At 32.4% G+C, this 24,990-nt stretch overlaps 1 long non-coding RNA gene across 1 annotated transcript in view; it reads right to left on the bottom strand.

Annotated features, from left to right (window-relative positions):
• Positions 1 to 236: 236 nt before the first annotated feature.
• The window catches only part of LOC143228011 (uncharacterized), a 51,807-nt gene continuing 27,053 nt past the window's right edge, over positions 237 to 24,990 (bottom strand). Inside the window, exon 3 of the long non-coding RNA XR_013015147.1 lies at positions 237 to 351. This is a non-coding gene — a long non-coding RNA (uncharacterized LOC143228011). The remainder of the gene's footprint in view (positions 352 to 24,990) is intronic.

Genomic DNA, 24,990 nt, shown 5'->3' with positions numbered 1-24,990 from the left:
AGCAACTACTGGTAATAATATCTTTGTATGGCAAAGTGTGGACACACACATATATATATGTGTTTGTGTCTATATAACAAAAATATAATGAGAGTGATTTTAATGTTAAACTACACGCATGACTAGGATCTAATAATAACAATACAACAATAATACTTACAATAATGGGGAAACAACAGTTTGTTTAATTTGTTTTTAGTAAAACTATACAAGATACATCCGCGTATTATCGTCTCTAATTTTAACAGAGGTGACGGTATGTACTGTTTACAAGTTGTCTTCCCATTTGTCTATCAGTTCAAATTAGGAATGGTTTGCACATTTAGTCGCGGAGTAGCTTTGAGCGGATATCTGGAAACAAAGAAAACCAATACTGGAATTAGTGTGGCAGTCTGTTGACATATATTGACATGTTTATTCATATAGCAAAGATCTAATTAAAAATAATAACAACCCTCACATGGAAAAGTATGTATATGCATGTAAGGGCAGATATTACTAACATATAATAATAACAATGTTTCTATCTGTTTTTCAACTATCACAAATATATCGATATTTTGTTAGGCTACAAATAGCTAATTTCTAATTTTAAACATATACAGACAAAACAGTTTATAGTTTTTATTTTTAAATTCTGTTACAGGTATGATAGTTTATGCGAAATGTATGACGGATTTAATAAATTAAGGCTTGCATTTCCAGCTATAGATGGCGCTGTTAAACATCAGTGATTATGTTTACTGTAAAAGCTTTCACTGAACTTTAAAAGAGAGAGAACGGATGCAAACATTGGTTATAGACAACGAATATATATATATATTATAAGGTTCCATACACCGTTTTATTTGTCCTGTCGTGAGAATGTGTAGTTAACATTGCTGAAAAACGCCTGAAACAATGATATGTTCGTTCGGTACCCAACAGCCCATATTTTTTGATGTTATATAACCAACCAAGAAAGCAAATGTTTCACTTTTGCATAAAGCTCCTAATTGTTTTAATGTTTTGTTTCGTAGGCTTTAAGAAAACTTTGAGATGAATATATTAAAATGGTTGCCAGTAGATAATCTGATTAAAGTTTGACCTGTAAATACCCCGTTGACCCCGGGGTTCAATTCCTTTCGGTGGACACAGCAAATAGCCGGATGTAGCTTTGCTATATGACAACACACTCGTAAATATTCGTAGCGACTAATTTAATCACAAATTGTTTTTTCTCAATGAAATAAGATCCTAGGGATATTTATGTTTTAGTGAAACAGAAATCATTATATATTCATATTCATAAGTGAACACGTTTGTTTGTAGTTAAGCGCAAAGCTACAGAATTAAAGAAAAAGAGTTCCATTTTTTAACATTACAAATTAAAAAGATTCAAATTTCTATTTTTCCGACTGTGAGAAGTTGCCACGTGTTCTCACAAGAACAACACTTACTGTTTAAACATCAAAAAACTTACCGTAAAATCACAATAAATGAGATAGACGTAAGTTGTCATATTTTACTAGAAATTTTAAAATTCGCTCACCTAGTTAAAAACACTAAATTTAAGGACAGCAGAAAATAATATACTAACAAAGGGTTCTTTCTGTGTTGAAATTTGCATACTAATTTTATTAGTTGTATCCGAAGCAAAGGAAAACAACTTTTGATTCATTACGACCCGAGAGATACGAGCTTTTTACTCCTATTCTGTTGTATTGCTTTTTGTTTTCCACTCCTCGCGACTCATTACGAACAAACTGAACACATTTTGTCTTTATTGCAAGAGGTCTGTCCGATTCCATCGCACTGTACGGTGCTAGACTGAAGCCTTAAAGATTTAACATTTTCCAACGAGACTTGCATAGTTTTGTGTGTGTCAAATCGTGTTCACGATACGGTTGCACCATTGGTTTTCCCCCTCCCTCGGCGACTCGCCGTTGAACAGATTTAATTATCGGCACAGTCACAACATTAGGGTATCGTTCAACACCCCTCATTTCTTGTACTTCCAGATCTCGACGGGGGTAACAGGAAGTGATAAAGTTTTGGTCAGAAGCCTCACGAGCTGCTCGTGCGCTGACAGCCCTCGCAGAGAAACTAATTTGAGTCGAAACAAATGAGACCCTTCAAGTGTCGTGTTTTCCCTGCTGAGTAAGAGCTCGCCGGATGTTGGCTGCGGAAAACCCGCAACTTGTCTCAGCAGTGCCAGCCGTCTCTTAAAACTATTCTCTAACGTATTTGTTGTTATAATTTCGTAAAACAACAAATCATAGTTACAAAATTTAAAAACAACAACAACGAGCAAATAAAGGCTCTCATATTGAAAAATGTGAGCATACAAGTGAGTGTACATATTACTAAGATATAATAATATTAAGAGTAAAACAGTATTACTGTTTTTGAAGCATCTAAATATATCAAGGTTTATGCTAGGCTAAAACAATCTTCCATTGATTTCCTAGGAACAATACTTAAAGTTAAAAATAGCATTGTAATAAACTTCTTCGCGCCATCCAACACGTGATTTTTCACACAGTAAACAATAACTTTATCACCTGAAATATAGGGTTAACCCACCACTGTATTTTGACGAGGGAGTTTTTAGCGTCATAATCTACCAAAAGAATTGTTCGTGGACGTGTTTTTTGCGTGTTTTTTACAATTGCTGTCCAAGTAAAAAAGGTTTATCTTTTTTAATGACGCGTTTCAAAGAACAGTAAAGAGACATGTAAAAAAATGACATCAGAAAACAACGTGATTCGCGGTGAGAAAGTTCGTTAAATGTTGAAACTGAATGACGTTCTGTTTGCAAATGATGCAACAGGAAGTCATGAAACACATTCGCCATCTTGTTTCTCAGAAACACTTTCACTATCTCTTCCTTTTCAACAGAAGAAAAGTTTTCTGAAATTCTATTCAGATATTTAAAATGTTAACCCTTGTCCTTGTGTAAAAATAGTTTACACTTAGCTAATTTTGTTCTATTCTGGTGCGATAACTGATGTTTTAAGGTAATGGAAAACGGAACTTAATCATGACATAAACTAAAGTCGCTGAGAGGGAAGATACGTCTGAAACACGTAGAATATTATTAATGATTAGAATGTATTCTATACTAATAAAATCATGGGCACTTCGCTGACTTTCAGAAGGTGACGTAATATTTTTTAAACGAGCCATCTTTTTATTGTAACTTTCTAAAGTATATTTATTTCAACTAGGGATGTTTGCCATTGAAATGCGTCAAGATTCGTTGGTATGGTTCTACTGAGTAGATAGAAAGGTAGAAAAACACAGAGACAGGTAGATATACGTAGATAAAACTTCATTTTCTAAGCTTCAGTTTATTTTCATTTTCAGGCATCAAACAAGCAGTTATGGCTAGATAACGTCTCTCTATGTATTGCGGGGTTGTACAGGTGATGGCGAAAAAGCATGGCAAATACACGTTCAAAATAGATAATTTAATAATCTCTTTAGGCGTCGAGTTGGTAGTCGAATGGGCGTGGTATTATTTCTCTCCTTTCACACCAGCGTTGCCATGACAACTGGTTGAAAGCATTTGTCCAGAGAAACTCGAAGTGTTTGTGTGTAATGTGGTCGTTGTTGGATCCTCATCCTCGTTCTACTTGATTGGCTGCTTTCTGTTCTGTCGACAAAGGATTTGTTGGCTTATCTCATCAAGTGTCACTTGTCGCATCTTCACATCCGGTATAGTTTGCTCTGGCTCAACGTAGAGTGATGTCACTTCCTAACACAAACTTATTTGTGTATTAGTTCGGGCTTTTTCTTTCATAACACTTCAGACTGGTTTAACAGCAAAAAAATTTAAGAGCAGAAAAATATCTAGGATGTCGTTTTATAGGGACAATTTAAACTCCTGAGGAAACAATACTGTGTAGCAAAAGGAACTCAGAGCTCAACACATACAACGTTTATGTCAAAGGATAAAATGTTGCTGACATCCGGAGATGTTTCACATCTATGTCTGTCAAAAGTTTCTTTTGTTAAACAAACAACATAGTTTTAAGATATTTTCGTTGTTAAACAGAAAAGTACAATTTCAAAAGCTCTTCAATTTTAAACAGAACAACAGTGTTTTAAAATATCTTCCTTGTTAAACAGAACAGTACAATTTTATAAGTTCTTCTATTTTAAACAGAAAACATAGTTTTAAGATATCTTCATTGCTAAACAGAAAAGTACAATTCTAAAAGTTCTTCCATTTTAAGCAGAACAAAAGAGTTTTTAAAAAATCTTTCTGTAATTAAAGAAAGAACTAACAATATTTGATAGCTGATAGTATTTTGTTTTAGAAAAAGTGAATTATTGTATTATTGTATATATTTTATTGTTCCTAAACCAATTATCGTACGAACTAGTTCAAACGTATACAATCATAAGATATCTTAGTCAAATAATATGCTATTGATTTCTTAGGAACAATTCCTAAAAGCTAAGAATTTTTATTTTTTGTATGTATCATCGTTTGGTTCAGTTGTGTGGTTAAACTTACTGTCTGCGTAATATTTTAAATGCCCTCTGTTTTAGCGCAGTGTTAAACTTAATCGTGACCAGTAGCAACAGTTGTCGTGAGCAATTTTTCTTCACAGTTTTATAAAACGTCCTCCTCAAAACTGCGACACCAAATGCCTCATATCTTTATAAATCAGGAATCTGAATCGAGGCCAAACCTACAACTAGCCCCAACAGAAGTGTTTTCTAGGCATAACACTTTTGTCTAACGGAGAAGACGAATAAGGAAAAGAGGAACAGTCGCGCACGTGAGCATATAAATACAATATAGCTTAACGGATAGGAGTATATTAAATACGTACAGAAAACACAAGTTACCTACACACACTTATACGTCTGTACGTGAGTGTTGTTTACGTGTATATATCTGTGCAGGAAATGTATATTATGTACATTTACGTGTAAGTGAGTGAATGAGTCGTAACGTGTTTTATATACCGACATCGTGGAAAAACGTTTATGGATACTCATAAAGTTAAAACTTTACAGCTAGATGGCTCTGATTGCAACAAATGATCGGTACTTTATATCTCCATTTCTTCTATTTCCCGCCATGTCCATTCCTATTTCTCGACGCACGCAGAACTAGTACCTGATGCCTCAGCACGTGGCTTCGCTCAGCTTCTCCGTCACAGGGGAACAATCAGTGGATTACAGGCTCGTGGTTGTCTGCTAGTACTACGGTTTAAATGGCCAGTTGTAGGGACTACTTAGCCAAATTAAACCGAGGAAGGACTATGTCAGGCAGCTACAAAAAAGCGGTCGTTAATACCCCAGTGACTTAGTCACTTAAAATAGTATGATCAGTATCAATGGGGTGGGGTGGATATATGACTTCTTGGAAAGCAGGGAATGTTAACGATAAAGGGGTGGATATATGACTTCTTGGAAAGCAGGGAATGTTAACGATAAAGGGGGGTGGATATATGACTTCTTGGAAAGCAGGGAATGTTAACGATAAACCATATAAACATTTGTCTAACACGAAAAAAAATTACAGCCAATAACAAATACAGGAAATCATAAATGTCCAATCAGATTCGTATATCTCATGTTTCTTTTTACCTTAGTTAAATTCAGAGAACTTAGTGACCGAAATTCTAAGTAAATGAGCATGCGCGTGTTTATTTTTTTTAATGTTTTGTTGTTTTTTGCGTTTAACCGAGTAGCTAAAATAATTCAATCCACCTAATACTAATACGAAATTTGTTTGTTACTATAAGTTTCGGTCTTAAAAATAAACGATCCAAGGTCTTCGAAACAAATATATTGTTATGCATATTACCATCGTAGTTGAAGGTCTTTATCGTGGTGCACCAGAGAAAAGTTAGTTAAAAGAAAAACAGAAAAGAGTTTCATTAAAGCCAGATGGTTAAAAAACTGTCAAATGAGTTCTGCATTTGATTCGTTCTATTTTCAAATAATTTGTTTTATCGCTTTTGAATCATTTGTCGGTTGCTTCGAATGCGCTTTAGTTATAACAGTTCTCCCAACCCAGAACGCTTTCTTTCGACAAGGCTTTCGAACGTACTACGTCATTTCAGATGTCTGACGTAATTACCTCGCTCCTTCGTTAACAGCTACAGGTATGCTATGAAAACTGCGCGGATTGTCGGACTTTTAGAGAAAACATGTTAGACAAAAGAACTAATCCCGTATCTTACCTCTCAAATATGTTAATATTAAAGTTAATACCAACTAAGTAAAACAAAATAGATTGTTAATTTTTATTCTTCCTGTCAGCATTTGTCCTAATAACTTGTATCTGTTTGTTTGTTTGTTTGTTGTTGTTTTGAGGGGATGGGGGCTTGCCCCTCCTCTCTTCCTATTCTCATGGGCAGATGGTTAGGATTCATAATTTTAGAGTAACGGGTTCGAACCCCCGTCGCACCAAACATGCTCGCCCTTTCAGCCGTGGGGACGTTATGACATGACGGTCAATCCTACTATTTGTTGGTAAAAGAGTAGGCCAAGAGTTGACGGTGGGTGGTGATGACTAGCTGCCTTCCCTCTAGTCTTACACTGCTAAATTAGGGACGGCTAACGCAGATAGCCCTCGTGTAGCTTTGCACGAAATTCAAAACAAAAGAAATAAACCTCCATCTTCCGTTCTAGAGTTCTATTCACATCACATTTTCTCCTGTCCTCTCTCACTGTATCCATCCATCTTTTATTCGGTCTTCCCAGTGTAGCTTTCCCATCCAGAGTCATATTTATCACTCTCATACCAAGAACAGACAATATTCATCCGCGTGACTGAGTCATCTGAAGCAATTATTTCACATCGTCTATGAATCTTTCAACCTCTGTCTGATGGTTTCGGTCCTGATGCAATCTTTCATTGACATTCTTGCCAACTTCTGCAGCTTATTCACGTTAATCAGCTGCTTTTTATAATTTGAGCATTAATGAGTTTTGTTTCTTATACTGAATCAACACAACAAGTTAAAAAAAAACTGTATAAATGTTTTATATCAGACATAACGCTAGTTTCGAGTGATACAATGTGACTGGAAACTTCTCCTGTGATCCAGGTGTTCGTTAGAATGTCGGCCACTAGGCCATGTTCGGTCACTAATATTTAGGAAGAATAACCGATGACATAATGGCACTGGTCATCTACTTATTTTTGAGTGTAGTCATAGTTTCTTTTTTGTAAAGCACAAAAATTACACAATGGGCTGTTTGTGTTCAGCCCACTACAGGCGTCAAAATATAATTTTTGGCCTTAGGAGCCCAGTCACCGCTGAGCCACGGATGGCGCGTTTGGTCAATAAGGTAATAAAATGTTTGCTCTCTGTTCAATAAGTTTCGAATAGTTCTGTGTGGTCAGTTTCGTGGCTGTGTTTTCGAGTAACTTGAATTTAAACAATAAATCCTCACAACAACATGAAATGCAAGACGTCAAGAGTAGAATATAGGAAGGTGTCATACTCTGGTGTCAAGAGTACAATGTAAAACTTACAAAATTACCATTGTTACAACTGTCAACTGCAGTGTAGGATGTGGGGGGAGAGCGTAGAAACACCGACTGTCCTCAAAAGACCACAAAACTCACTGCTTTAATCGCTACTAATAACATAAAGAAACAAAGAGAACACCACCAGCTCCCACACCTGAAGAAATCACAAACACAAACCAATTCTAGAAACATTCATATGTTCAGCCAACAAAGACACACATCTAAAATCAAGACAAGACAAAACAAATGAAGAATACACAACTGTTCAAACAGGAAAGCAGGAATCTCTGAGCTACATAACAGAAGTAAACAAAAACATACTCGTCGAATGTTTATCACAACATAGAACCCTCAAAACCACAACGACAATGTAATACTAACCATTAAAATATCAATATAACGCCAAATGCAATTACTACCACGGATCATGCAAATACTTGTGCTTCCACATACACGCCAGAACATAATAACACAGCCAGATAACATAAAATGGACGTATCACCGAAAACGAAACTATTAGCAGAAACTGATAAACATCCAAACCAGCTTATCAAACCTAAACCATAGAACAATCAAACGACAAGAGCCAGAAGGAAGCGGTCAGTCTGAACCTGACCCTCTCAGGTCTTCAAGACCTAAATACTGACGATGAAGCAAAACTGGCAGAATGGTTGATTTATCTCATAAGTCTGTCAGAATTATGTTTGTGGAATGTTGATTTATCTTGTGACTCTGTCAGAATTATGTTTGTACATGTTGATTTCTCTTGTGACTCTGTCAGAATTATGTTTGTAGAATATTGATTTCTCTTGTAACTGTCAGAATTATGTTTGTAGAATATTGATTTCTCTTGTAACTGTCAGAATTATGTTTATAGAATGTTTATTTCTCTTGTAACTCTGTCAAAATTATGTTTGTAGAATGTTGATTTATCTTGTATCTCTGTCAGAATTATATTTGTATAATGATTTGGTTTGTTTTGAATTTCGCGCAAAGTTACACGAGGGCTATCTGCGCTAGCCGTCCCTAATTTAGCAGTGTAAGACTAGAGGGAAGGCAGATAGTCACCACCACCTACGCCACCTTTATACGAATAGTGGAATTGACTGTAACATTATAATGCCTCCACGGCTGATAGGGCGAGCATGTTTTGTGTGACAGGGATTCAAACCTGCGACCCTCAGACTACGAGTCGAGTGCCTTAAACACCTGGCCATGCCGGGCCTAAAAACATATTTTAATGAGTGTGTGTTATTTCTTATAGCAAAGCCACATCAGGCTATCTCTTGAATCCACCGAGAGGGAATCGAACCCCTGATTTTAGCGTTGTTTATCCGTAGACTTACCGCTGTACCAGCGGGGGACAATGTAATCAAATTAGCTTAGATTTCTGTTTGATAAATCTAATAAAGCACTTGGAAAATTTTGATTTTACAGAATCCATTAAAATGGTAACAATCAGTATACAAGAACCGGTTTTAAAGTGAAATAAAGAACCCAAACATAGTAGCGTCAAAGAAATATCATTTCACTTGGGTTATTTTTAAACATTTTTTTTTTTCGCACAGTTTTGTAATTCCTAGTTATTACTAACAACGCCTATACTACATAAGGTCGACTCAAGCTGGGAAAATTTGGTTAGCATTTAACGCGCCAGACACTTTCAATTTCAGTAATAATGATAATAGTAGTAAAAAAAATAAACCAACTTATGATATACATATTTGTGGGTTAACTAGATGGAGTTAACACAAAAGGATCAATGCTGAAAACATGTCGCGTGACCTAGGTCACGCTTCGAAATAAAAGCAGCAGCCATTGACTGTACACATAATCATTAGTTCAACTACGAAGCACGCGTGCTGGGATCACGTGCCGTTAGTTCGTTCCTACGTCACGCGCTCTTCATGCGATGATCTACGCGTAACTTACATATTTATTTTGTTTATTTTAACGGTTTTTATCGAGATGATAATATTCACTGGTGCGTTAACAGCACGAGACCAGTGATATGAGTCAAGCACAGATCAGCCTAAATGAGTACTGCGGTTGACCACTCTCTCTCTAACAAAGGTGCTAACCGACCTTTGTTTAGAGGTCATTAGTTTGATGAAGTAAAATGCACTCAGAAAAAGGTTCATATTTAGCATTTCCAATGGGCAAACAAACTATTGAAACCTTTACGATGAAAACAGACCTCGGACACGTGACTTATAACATCCAAGTATTCCTAGCGTTGACAACACTCGAAAATTTGAAATGTAGTGCATTACATTAAACGAAACGTGACTGGTTAAATAACGAACTCAAACACCCAAACATATCGTCATGGCTTTCAATAGACAAAACTATTAGATTCACACAGCGTTGTTATCTGCCTAAATATTGGATTAAATAATTGTCTAGGAAAATTCAGGTTTCAGAGATTGTATGGTGCTATCAGCAACAACGAATGAACACCTTCCACGTGCTGTAAACTCAGACACAATATAATGAGAGAGTTTTCCACTTCTTCATTTGCATATGTAATTACATTGGCAATTTGAACTTTGACACACTTTATGAGGGAATGATAGTTCTACAATACAGAGGAAATCTCCAGGTAAAACAATTTATCAATACATATATGTTACAGCTTTCTTTTCTTTCCCATGGAAGGTAAAAATTGAAGAGAGAAACATGTGACCTGGAGGCGTAATGCATTTCTTGACTGACCACGTCCACTTCTGTGGACTGCAGTTTACCTTCTCAAAGCTCATCAGCACAGCTGGAGTTTAACTATCCAAAGTAGAAATAGGTATTTTATAACAGCAATAGACAAAATTAATATAGGTGTGTAAATAATGTTATAACACTGCGCCTCATTGTTCGATATTATGCACAAACGAACAGTTTAATGGATATTTGTTATACTATACAGGTTTATTTTTCACAATTTATCAACAGTTTTGTTTAGGTTTACTTCCTAAAACTACGACAACAAAATGAGCTTGTTCTTCGTGTTTGTTTGTTTTGAATTTCGCGCAAAGCTACACGAGGGCTATCTGTGCTAGCCGCCTAATTTAGCAGTGTAAGACTAGAGGGAAGGCAGCTAGTCATCACCACTCACCGTCAACTGTTGGGCTACTCTTTACCAACGAATAGTTGGATTGACCGTCATTTATAACGTCCCCACGGCTGAAAGGACGAGCATAGTTTGGTGCGATGAGGATTCGAACCCGAGACCCTCGGATTACGAGTCGAACACCTTAACCCATATGGCCATGCTGGGCCTGCTCTTTGTAATGGTCTCCTATAGATTAGTTTCCACTGATGTAGTTTGGATGATAACTCGCATCACATTAACTCATCAGTCTATATATCAATAAATCGGATAAAGCACTTAGAGGATCTTGATTTTATAGAATCAGTTAACAATCAGTTAAAGTAGTTACAAGCAGAACAGCAAATCGCACTTAGGATGAGAGATTAAGTAATGGAAACACAACTCTGTAGTCATTAAACTTCGTTTGAAAATTTACCTGATATTAATTAATTAGTAACAAAAAACAACTCATAGACAATAATTAATGCAAAAAAATAGTTTTCTCTCTGATAATCAACCTGCAAAACAAGTATGATTTTAATTAATCTAAAAGACAATAGGTTAAAAGGGAAAACCCAGTAGTCAGCATTAACACATATTAGCTTTTTCAACAATAACTTACTAGAGAACAGGAATAAAACTATATGTCACCAAATAGTAAATTAAAAAGAGAAACTCGTTGATTATAGGAACTGAGTGACACTTTCGTGTATAGAAAGTGACGAGACAAAGTCTCGGTCCAGCACGGCCAGGTGGTTAGGGCGCTCAACTCGTAATCTGAGAGTTGCAAGTTCGAATCCCCGTCACACCAAACATGCTCGTTCTTTCAGCCGTGAGGGCGTTATAATGTGACAATCAATCGCATTATTTGCTGTTAAAAGAGTAGCTCAAGAGTTGGCGGTGGGTGGTGATGACTAGTTGACTTCCGTCTAGTCTTACACTGCTAAATTAGGGGCTGCGAACACAGATAATTCTCGTGTACCTTTGCGTGAAAATTCAAAACAAACAAACAGACCAAGGCTAATTGAAAATAAATAATTAGAACAACAATTCATTACTGTTTACTTCAAATATTAACGCTTCTGACAACAATTCACTGCTGTTTACTTTAAATATTAACGCTTCTTTCACTAGCTCACTGAACTTTAAACTAAATATCAATAGACATCAGTTGTCAATATTAATCAATATTACACTATATATATCAGTCAATATTACACCATAGATATTAATCAATATTACACTATATATATTAATCAATATTACACTATAGATATTAATCAATATTACACTATAGATATTAATCAATATTACACTATAGATATTAATCAATATTACACCATATATATTAATCAATATTACACTATAGATATTAATCAATATTACACTATATATATTAATCAATATTACACCATATATATTAATCAATATTATACTATAGATATTAATCAATATTACACTATAGATATTAATCAATATTACACTATATATATTAATCAATATTACACTATAGATATTAATCAATATTACACTATATATATTAATCAATATTACACTATATATATTAATCAATATTACACTATATATACATATATATTAATCAATATTACACTATAGATATTAATCAATATTACACTATATATATTAATCAATATTACACCATATATATTAATCAATATTATACTATAGATATTAATCAATATTACACTATAGATATTAATCAATATTACACTATATATATTAATCAATATTACACTATAGATATTAATCAATATTACACTATAGATATCAATCAATATTACACTATAGATATTAATCAATATTACACTATATATATTAATCAATATTACACTATAGATATTAATCAATATTACACTATAGATATTAATCAATATTACACTATATATATTAATCAATATTACACCATATATATTAATCAATATTACACTATAGATATTAATCAATATTACACTATATATATTAATCAATATTACACCATATATATTAATCAATATTATACTATAGATATTAATCAATATTACACTATAGATATTAATCAATATTACACTATATATATTAATCAATATTACACTATAGATATTAATCAATATTACACTATATATATTAATCAATATTACACTATAGATATTAATCAATATTACACTATATATATTAATCAATATTACACCATATATATTAATCAATATTACACTATAGATATTAATCAATATTACACTATATATATTAATCAATATTACACCATATATATTAATCAATATTATACTATAGATATTAATCAATATTACACTATAGATATTAATCAATATTACACTATAGATATCAATCAATATTACACTATAGATATTAATCAATATTACACTATATATATTAATCAATATTACACTATAGATATTAATCAATATTACACTATAGATATTAATCAATATTACACTATATATATTAATCAATATTACACTATATATATAATCAATATTACACCATATATATTAATCAATATTACACTATAGATATTAATCAATATTACACTATATATATTAATCAATATTACACCATATATATTAATCAATATTATACTATAGATATTAATCAATATTACACTATAGATATTAATCAATATTACACTATATATATTAATCAATATTACACTATAGATATTAATCAATATTACACTATAGATATCAATCAATATTACACTATAGATATTAATCAATATTACACTATATATATTAATCAATATTACACTATATATATTAATCAATATTACACTATAGATATTAATCAATATTACACTATAGATATCAATCAATATTACACCATAGATATTAATCAATATTACACTATATATATTAATCAATATTACACTATAGATATTAATCAATATTACACTATAGATATTAATCAATATTACACCATATATATTAATCAATATTACACTATAGATATTAATCAATATTACACTATATATATTAATCAATATTACACCATATATATTAATCAATATTATACTATAGATATTAATCAATATTACACTATAGATATTAATCAATATTACACTATATATATTAATCAATATTACACTATACATATTAATCAATATTACACTATAGATATCAATCAATATTACACTATAGATATTAATCAATATTACACTATAGATATTAATCAATATTACACTATATATATTAATCAATATTACACTATATATATTAATCAATATTACACCATATATATTAATCAATATTACACTATAGATATTAATCAATATTACACTATATATATTAATCAATATTACACCATATATATTAATCAATATTATACTATAGATATGTTAATCAATATTACACTATAGATATTAATCAATATTACACTATATATATTAATCAATATTACACTATAGATATTAATCAATATTACACTATAGATATCAATCAATATTACACTATAGATATTAATCAATATTACACTATATATATTAATCAATATTACACTATATATATTAATCAATATTACACTATAGATATTAATCAATATTACACCATAGATATTAATCAATATTACACTATATATATTAATCAATATTACACTATAGATATTAATCAATATTACACTATAGATATTAATCAATATTACACCATATATATTAATCAATATTACACTATAGATATTAATCAATATTACACTATATATATTAATCAATATTACACCATATATATTAATCAATATTATACTATAGATATTAATCAATATTACACTATAGATATTAATCAATATTACACTATATATATTAATCAATATTACACTATAGATATTAATCAATATTACACTATATATATTAATCAATATTACACCATATATATTAATCAATATTACACTATAGATATTAATCAATATTACACTATATATATTAATCAATATTACACCATATATATAATCAATATTATACTATAGATATTAATCAATATTACACTATAGATATTAATCAATATTACACTATAGATATTAATCAATATTACACTATAGATATCAATCAATATTACACTATAGATATTAATCAATATTACACTATATATATTAATCAATATTACACTATAGATATTAATCAATATTACACTATAGATATTAATCAATATTACACTATATATATTAATCAATATTACACTATATATATTAATCAATATTACACCATATATATTAATCAATATTACACTATAGATATTAATCAATATTACACTATATATATATAATCAATATTACACCATATATATTAATCAATATTATACTATAGATATTAATCAATATTACACTATAGATATTAATCAATATTACACTATATATATTAATCAATATTACACTATAGATATTAATCAATATTACACTATATATATATTAATCAATATTACACTATAGATATTAATCAATATTACACTATATATATAATCAATATTACACCATATATATTAATCAATATTACACTATAGATATTAATCAATATTACACTATATATATTAATCAATATTACACCATATATATTAATCAATATTATACTATAGATATTAATCAATATTACACTATAGATATTAATCAATATTACACTATATATATTAATCAATATTACACTATATATATTAATCAATATTACACCATATATATTAATCAATATTACACTATAGATATTAATTAATATTACACTATATATATTAATCAATATTACACCATATATATTAATCAATATTATACTATAGATATTAATCAATATTACACTATAGATATTAATCAATATTACACTATATATATTAATCAATATTACACTATAGATATTAATCAATATTACACTATAGATATCAATCAATATTACACTATAGATATTAATCAATATTACACTATATATATTAATCAATATTACACTATAGATATTAATCAATATTACACTATAGATATTAATCAATATTATACTATAGATATTAATCAATATTACACTATATATATTAATCAATATTACACCATATATATTAATCAATATTATACTATAGATATTAATCAATATTACACTATAGATATTAATCAATATTACACTATATATATTAATCAATATTACACTATAGATATTAATCAATATTACACTATATATATTAATCAATATTACACTATAGATATTAATCAATATTACACTATATATATTAATCAATATTACACCATATATATTAATCAATATTATACTATAGATATTAATCAATATTACACTATAGATATTAATCAATATTACACTATATATATTAATCAATATTACATTATAGATATTAATTAATATTACACTATAGATATTAATCAATATTACACTATGGATATTAATCAATATTATACTATATATATTAATCAGTATTACACTATAGATATTAATCAATATTACACTATAGATATTAATCAATATTATACTGTACATATTAATCAATATTACACTATAGATATTAATCAATATTACACTATATATATTAATAAATATTACTCTATAGATATTAATCAATATTACACTATAAATATTAATTAAATCGTCTATAATTCACTGTACTTGACATCAGATATTAATTGAACAAGCAATATTAACCAAACTGACTTTAGCTCCATGGAGTTTAAACTGAATATTAAATGAACAAACAACACTCTATATTTACTCATTAGGCAATAGCTAACTGCAGTTCACTACGTATATTTACTAAACAAACAGTTGTCCACTTGAGTTTATACTGAACATTAAGGGTAACAGCTAACTGGGGTTTACAACGAATATTTACTAGACAAACAGTTGTTCACCTGAGTTTATGCTGAACATTAAGGGTAACAACTAACTGGGGTTTACACCGAATATTTACTGGACAAACAGTTGTTCACCTGAGTTTATGCTGAACATTAAGGGTAACAACTAACTGGAGTTTACACCGAATATTTATTAGACAAACAGTTGTCCACTTGAGTTTATACTGAACATTAAGGGTAACAGCTAACTGGGGTTTACACCGAATATTTACTAGACAAACAGTTGTTCACCTGAGTTTATACTGAACATTAAGGGTAACAGCTAACTGGGGTTTACACCGAATATTTACTAAACAAACAGTTGTTCACCTGAGTTTACACTGAACATTAAAGGTAACAGCTAACTGGGGTTTACACCGAATATTTACTAGACAAACAGTTGTTCACCTGAGTTTATACTGAACATTAAGGGTAACAGCTAACTGGGGTTTACACCGAATATTTACTAGACAAACAGTTGTTCACCTGAGTTTACACTGAACATTAAGGGTAACAGCTAACTGGAGTTTACACCGAATATTTACAAGACAAACAGTTGTTCACCTGAGTTTATACTGAACATTAAGGGTAACAACTAACTGGAGTTTACACCGAATATTTACTAGACAAACAATTGTTCACCTGTGTTTATACTGAACATTAAGGGTAACAACTAACTGGGGTTTACACCGAATATTTACTATACAAACAGTTGTTCACCTGAGTTTACACTGAACATTAAGGGTAACAGCTAACTGGGGTTTACACCGAATATTTACTAAACAAAATAATATTTCAATTGAGTTTATACTAGACATTTATTTAAATGACAACAGCTCGCTTTTTAAGTTTTATGCATCTAAATAATGGCGTCGCAACACTAATAAAATGTGTATTGACTCACCAGCTCACCACTGAGAATTTTGATAAATAACAGTTCAGAGTCCAGATTCTCTATTGTGAGGCCAACAACTTCCCTACACTAAAATGTTGTATAGACTCCTGCATAAGTTACCGTGTGCTATGGGCTAGGTAGAACAAAGCACTAGTGACTGGGAGTTAAGTACAAGTCCGACACTACTACTAGTACCAGTGTTCTGTTTTTAACTTAGGTCATATTGAAGATTGATGATCGTATTTTAAGTAGCACAGGAACCTAAGATTTTACTGCATAATATTATGTTAAGTAAAGGTGATTGTGACGTAGGTGTGGCCAAAAGACAAGCGTAACAGATTGTAATGATTTATCAGATTTTAAGTCCTGGCAAAGGTAAGCGTGTTAGACACTGACAGAACTTAGAACTTATGTAGTTGTAAAGATAAGCGTGTTAAATACGAAGATTATATAACTTCTGGTATCTAGCAGGCTGTCACAGGTTAACGTGCTAAATACCAGAAGTTAACATAATCTTAGATATTAATAGAGGCTAGCGTGTTAAATACTGGTTTTTGTTTAGATCTTAGATGTATTTAGCATGTTAACTTATAACAGCATCCACGTTAAGTACCAGTTTCACTTAGGACTTAGATATTAGCAGAAATTAGAGTTTTAACAACCTGTTGCTCAGATGGTTCCAAAGGTTAACGAGTTAAGTGTTAATATTTCTCATAGTTTAGATAATGACACAGGTGAGCAAGTTAGCACCAATACTATATCTCGATATTGAATAATAGCAGAGGTTAAGTACCGCTATTATTTAGTTTGCCCCCAGTGCCCCTTGGTGGGCAGAGCTGAAATAGCCTATTGTGTAACATTGTGCTTAATTCTAAACAACAACTTATTTAGATTATAGACGCTGGTAGAGACTAGCATATTAAATAATAGTGCTGATATAGATTCATATTCAAATATCGATATGTAACCAGATCTTAGATAGCAGCGACGCTGGTAGAGACTAGCATATTAAATAATAGTGCTGATATAGATTCATATTCAAATATCGATATGTAACCAGATCTTAGATGTAGAGACTAGCATATTAAATAATATAGATCTTAGATAGCAGATCTTAGCAGACGCTGGTAGAGACTAGCATATTAAATAATAGTGCTGATATAGATTCATATTCAAATATCGATATGTAACCAGATCTTAGATAGCAGCGACGCTGGTAGAGACTAGCATATTAAATAATAGTGCTGATATAGATTCATATTCAAATATCGATATGTAAAGATCTTAGATAGATGGTAGAGACTATTAAATAATAGCATATTAAATAATAGTGCTTATAGCAGCGACGCTGGTAGAGACTAGCATATTAAATAATAGTGCTGATATAGATTCATATTCAAATATCGATATGTAACCAGATCTTAGATAGCAGCGACGCTGGTAGAGACTAGCATATTAAATAATAGTGCTGATATAGATTCATATTCAAATATCGATATGTAAACAGATCTTAGATAGCAGCGACGCTGGTAGAGACTAGCATATTAAATAATAGTGCTGATATAGATTCATATTCAAATATCGATATGTAACCAGATCTTAGTTAGCAGCACAAATGATTTCTTAGAACGAAGCATGGCTCATATTTCGATGAACTAATAAAACAAACTGTTATTAGGTAGGATAAAGTCTCGTAGAATAGTGTTCATACACGTGTGCGAAACTATGGATTAACCTAGCAGTATATATATATATATACAGGGTGTCCCGAAAACATGTGCACTCACTTTGAATGATTATAACTCACTCAGACTTTCTATTTTTACAGGTGCAACTTATCTGTAGTAATGGCAGAAGCAAGACTAAGCTTTCAGAAAAGGAAATTTATCTTAAGGTGTTACTGAAAGTGTGAGAACGTAGCTGAAGTGTAAAGACGGTCTAGAAGGAAGTTTCAAATAGATCCACCATTACTCGCATCAGAGATAAGTTTGGAACAAACGGAACTGGGGATACGTCATAGGTAAGGTTTATAGCCCTAAACCTGTAACAATCAATGAGTTGAGAGCAGCAATTGGAAGATAATGCACCCAAATACCAAATGAAACTATTCGTGAAGTTTGCAACTCCATTTATCCGCGTTATCAGCAGTGCCTGGATCAGAATGGCCATCAGTTCGAACACCTGCGATAACTCAAAATATTCTACACTTGTCTTCTTAAACTTAGATTATAAAACCTAGATATATCTTAATAAACATTGTATTTATAGTTATTCAAAGTGTGTATACATTTTTGGGACACCCTGTATATGCAGCTGTAGTTTTTTGTTTAAGCTAGTTTTAAGACGATTTTTTTTTTTTTAATGTGGACTAATGGGACCTAAACATAAAATAATTTGTATCGTTCATATTTGGTATCGATGACTAGATAGGTATGACAGAGAAAACAAAGACATTGGAAATAGAAAAATATATATTTTTATTTTTCCGTAATAGAATGCTATTGTGTTTCATTTCCATGAACCAATCTGGTCAGATTTATCGGAGGTGAGTGTCACTAATTATGGTCCTGCTGCTTAGCCCCGTTTTGTTCGGCTTTCGAGGCTTAGTGAACAATACTGCCGTGAAACTACCCTCCCGGGGAAAGAGTTTTGAACACTTGGCTGTCACCACCTGTTTCTTTGTTAACTGCAAATGACTCCCTGGATCCTTCGGGACACAACTGTAATAAATCAAGATTCATTTCCCCACTAATAAACTTAAACAAGTGTTTTATCTTATGCTCTAAGTATTGGGCTTGCTGGAAAATGCTTTCACACTTGGAAATAACATTTATGAAATATCCATGATATTTGACTCTATAGAATTGAAAAGTAAACAAGAAGGTTTGGCTAATTTTAGGTGTTTAAACGTTGTGAGAGTTTTCAGTATAGTAACTCAGAAGATTGTTGAATTTGGTATATCAGCTTTTATGAAATATAGCAGTGGTATAAATACACAGGCCAAGAACTTCACGAATTCCTTGGCATAAGAGTCTTGCCTTAACCATTCGTTACAGCATACACGCTGAAACTTTAAAGTCCGTATAAAAGTTGTATAACAACTGATAATTGTTTTATACAGTTTTATTGGTTTCTTAAGTTTGAAAGTACACAAGTATGTATTAACACCAGTATAAGGTGCAACGAAAAGGGAAAAAAATAGTTGCTTAATCAGCGTGGAGAGAGGTTTGGTACGTTGAAGCTGAATAACATCTTATGTTTCATAGGGGTTAGACATCCGGGTGTGAAACCGCAAAGTTCCATCATATCCATTCGTGACGTCATTGACCTGACGAACAAAGGCCAGAGGGAGTTAAGAACATGGTAGGCACCAGTGTCTTCTGCCTACAGGGTTTCTGTTAACAAACGGCAGAAGTATTTGTCAGTGTTATAACGTCCAATGAAGTTTAAAATGTGGAGCGTATTCAGTGGCATAACATGGGTCGAACCTTGGACCTCCACACTTCTTGGGTTGCTAACCATTAGGTCACGCTCACTCATGGCCTGAGAATAGAAAGTGTAAATATAATCTTTAAGTTTTTGCTTAGAAATCGCATAATCTACCTGAGTTGAGCGCGAAAAGCCATAAATATAATATACAGGCTTTTGCCAGTTGTATGTCCAGGTAACTACTTCGTATGGCATGAATGAATCTTCACCAAATTTCGTATGGAGGTTAATTGGATCCATAGACAGAAATTTTCAGTTTTGCATTTTACGTTTGGTGGTTTATTACTTCATTCCCTATGAAAGGATCTTCCTTATATTTGGTATGAAGGTTTGTTGGATCCATGTGGAGATACAGGCCACTTTTCAGTTTCACGTTGGTTGTTTTAAAGCTATAGAAGGATCTTCCTTATATTTTGAATGAAGGTTTGTTGGATCCATGTGGAGATAGAGGCCACTTTTCAGTTTCACGTTGGTTGTTTTAAAGCTATAAAAGGATCTTCCTTATATTTTGAATGAAGGTTTGTTGGATCCATGTGGAGATACAGGCCACTTTTCAGTTTCACGTTGGTTGTTTTAAAGCTATAAAAGGATCTTCCTTATATTTTGAATGAAGGTTTGTTGGATCCATGTTGAGATACAGGCCACTTTTCAGTTTCACGTTGGTTGTTTTAAAGCTATAAAAGGATCTTCCTTATATTTGGTATGAAGGTTTGTTGGATCCATGTGGAGATACAGGCCACTTTTCAGTTTCACGTTGGTTGTTTTAAAGCTATAAAAGGATCTTCCTTATATTTGGTATGAAGGTTTGTTGGATCCATGTGGAGATACAGGCCACTTTTCAGTTTCACGTTGGTTATTTTAAAGCTATAAAAGGATCTTTCTTATATTTGGTATGAAGGTTTGTTGGATCCATGTGGAGATACAGGCCACTTTTCAGTTTCACGTTGGTTGTTTTAAAGCTATAGAAGGATCTTCCTTATATTTTGAATGAAGGTTTGTTGGATCCATGTGGAGATACAGGCCACTTTTCAGTTTCACGTTGGTTGTTTTAAAGCTATAAAAGGATCTTCCTTATATTTTGAATGAAGGTTTGTTGGATCCATGTGGAGATACAGGCCACTTTTCAGTTTCACGTTGGTTGTTTTAAAGCTATAAAAGGATCTTCCTTATATTTGGTATGAAGGTTTGTTGGATCCATGTGGAGATACAGGCCATTTTTCAGTTTCACGCTGGTTATTTTACAGCTTATATGGACGTGTTTACTATTACGTATAAAGGAAACAACATTTCATGATGAGGGGTAATTTAGCTAGTAATAAACAAATTTCAGTTTGACAAGAAAATTCGCCAGCAAATATTGTTGTTTTGTTGTTTTGAAGTAAGCACAAAGCCACACAATGGGCTATCTGTGCTTTGCCCACCACAGATATCGAAACTTGGTTTTTAGCGTTGTGAGTCCACAGACATACCGCTGAGCCACTAGGAGTCGCTAGCAAATGAGAAAACTTGCTTGTTTGTTCGGAATTAAGCACAAAGCTGCACATTGGGCTATCTTCTAAGTCTACCGAGAGGAATCGAACCCCTGATTTTAGCGTTGTAAATCCGTAGACTTACCGCTGTACCAGCAGGGTATTATTTAAAAAGAAAGACCTAAAACTTGAGCACATTCCAATAGTTGAACATTGTTCTTCCTCTGTTATAGATTCGAAATCTTTGAAATTCGATACACATCTTGTGTATAATTCTGTTGTATAATACACAGTTGTATTAATAATAACTTTATTATTTTGGGAGTGTTATTTAATTTTGTTTTTGTTCAAAAACATAAAATATCATAATATTTGTAAAATATTTGTATCATAAAATAAACGTTTATAACTGACTGGTTTGCAGCGAATCTAGAAAAGCGCTATTTTAAACCCAGGCAAAATTTAGTGTTACAATAACATTAAGTTCTATCTTTGTACTGAGTTTGTCTTTAAAACATTTAAACTCTGTCCTAATACAAATGCATCGAATCGCCATCAACAAACAAGAGGACGTTATTATGTCATGGTCAATCCCACTATTTTTTGGTAAATAAGTAGCGCAAGAGTTGGCGGCGGTGGATTAAGTAGTTGCCTTCCCGCTGGTCCATCTCATTTACATTAGGGACTGCTAACGCAGATGGACCTCACGAAATTCAGACCAAAATAATGTTGCACGATACTTTGTGACCTGGAAAAATAAAACAAATTGCGTGTTTGTTGCATTTATTACTATAAAATGTTGAATTGTATGGTTGTACGTATTAATAGTACGGATTCCATAGATAAAATAATTTTCCCGGATTCCTTACCATCTGGAAGAGACAAGTTAAAGTAATATTTTGGCAGACAAACCAGTTGTAAAGTAAAAAAATAAAAGCGGAATCCATCCAATTTATAGGACATCGTGGTTTTTTTTTATCATTGACTTACACGTGTAATTAGCTCTATACTTCCCCCTGTTCTAAACTTCTAAGTTCCAATGATAGAAGATTATTGAAGCCTCGCTTGTTCTGAAGGATGACGTCACTTTACAACATCCTAAATTATCAACATTGGCAACAAGTGAACCTCGGAAGCCGAGCGCCACGAGGCTTTAGCTGCTACAGTTTATTGTTGTAATTTCTTTGAAGCACCCTGTGACCAGAGTATAGCCATCAGGTCTGGCTGTTGAGTTAATTAAATTGATAACTGCGCATGCTCGGATGAGATGTTGAAGTGACGGATTATCGGTCTCTATGACGATACCACAAGCCACAAAACCAACGTACACAAGAAAGAAATACGAGAGTGAAGATTTTATATTTAGGTACCTTAATCATCGTTGTTAGGAGAATCCCTTTTTGCATTAGCACAGAGATAATTAGATCGTGTAGATTCGTAAATTACATGCACCACCAAAACACGTTGAAAAGTGACGTAGATTAGAACTATAACTTACGAATTCGAAATATAAGAATAAATACACTTTATAAGGATTGAGAGTGAGCTAATAATAAACTTTGGTCTGTTCTGAATTTCGCGCAAAGCTACACGAGGGCTCTCTGCGCTAGTCGTCCCTAATTTAGCAGTGTAAGACTAGAGGGAAGGCAACTAGTCATTACCACCCACCGCCAATTCTTGGGCTCTTCTTTTACCAACGAATAGTGGGATTGACCATCACATTATAGCGCCCCACGACTGAAAGGGCAAGCATGTTTGGTGTGACGGGGATTCGAACCTGCGACCTTCGGATTACGAGTCGAGTGCATCAACCACCTGGCCATGCCGAGCCAATAAACTTTGACAAAGCTACAGACCCTATAGGTAATAATGTTATTTCATTACTTACATTGATCTTTCGGGTTTGTTTTTTTATTATTATATGCAATAAGTGAGAAAAAAATAATTTTATTTTCCATTCGTACAGTGCGCTCTGTGTAGTTCATTCACCGTACTTTTTACAGTGTATCAGCAGAGTATTCTGTGTAGCCTTAATTCGCGATCGCAAACTTTTCTATTTACAGCACCCCAGTTAGCCCTACGAATCGATCATTGCGAGCTGTAGCAGTTGTTTTGTATTTCTTTCCATGTAAAACTGGCACGCATGTTTGTTGTTTGTTAAGCACAAAGCCACATATTGGGCGAAACGACCTCCAAGGGACAGACCCTGGAGAAATCAAGTTTTTATGACTCTGCTCATCACGGGTATCGAAACTTGAATATATTGCACTTCGGGAAAACCTGAACTTCTTAGAAACGTAGCGACACATTTTTGGGTGGTGGGAACTCATAAGCAGATTAAAATGTGTTTAATATTTCGTTAAGTAGTAAAAAAAACACGGCAATATTTGATATAAGAGTTCACATGATTTCTGTAATCATTTCTGTAGTTATTGTTTGCCTTGGGAATAACAGAAAACTCCTTCAGTTCAGTAATAGTTAGTTATTATTCAAATAATTAATTGGCCATTAATTTATAACAATGTGCCACAATGACCTCAAAATAGCTCTTTTTCTTGACCCCCCTCTCCATCACTGGCACAGCGGAATGTCTGCGGACAAACACTGCTGGAATCCGGGTTTCGATACCCCTCATGGGCAGAGCACAAATTGTCTATTGTGTAACTTTGTGCTTAACTTCAAACTAACCAACCTTTTTCTTTTGATTCAATAACCAATATTTATATTTGAGTTCTCAAAGTTCAACTCTTGACTC

Source organism: Tachypleus tridentatus, chromosome 10 (genome assembly GCF_004210375.1).
Source record: "Tachypleus tridentatus isolate NWPU-2018 chromosome 10, ASM421037v1, whole genome shotgun sequence".
NCBI classification, from domain to species: domain Eukaryota; kingdom Metazoa; phylum Arthropoda; class Merostomata; order Xiphosura; family Limulidae; genus Tachypleus; species Tachypleus tridentatus.
Note: the sequence above shows the minus strand (reverse complement) of the source record. Positions and strands in the feature narration are given on the sequence as shown.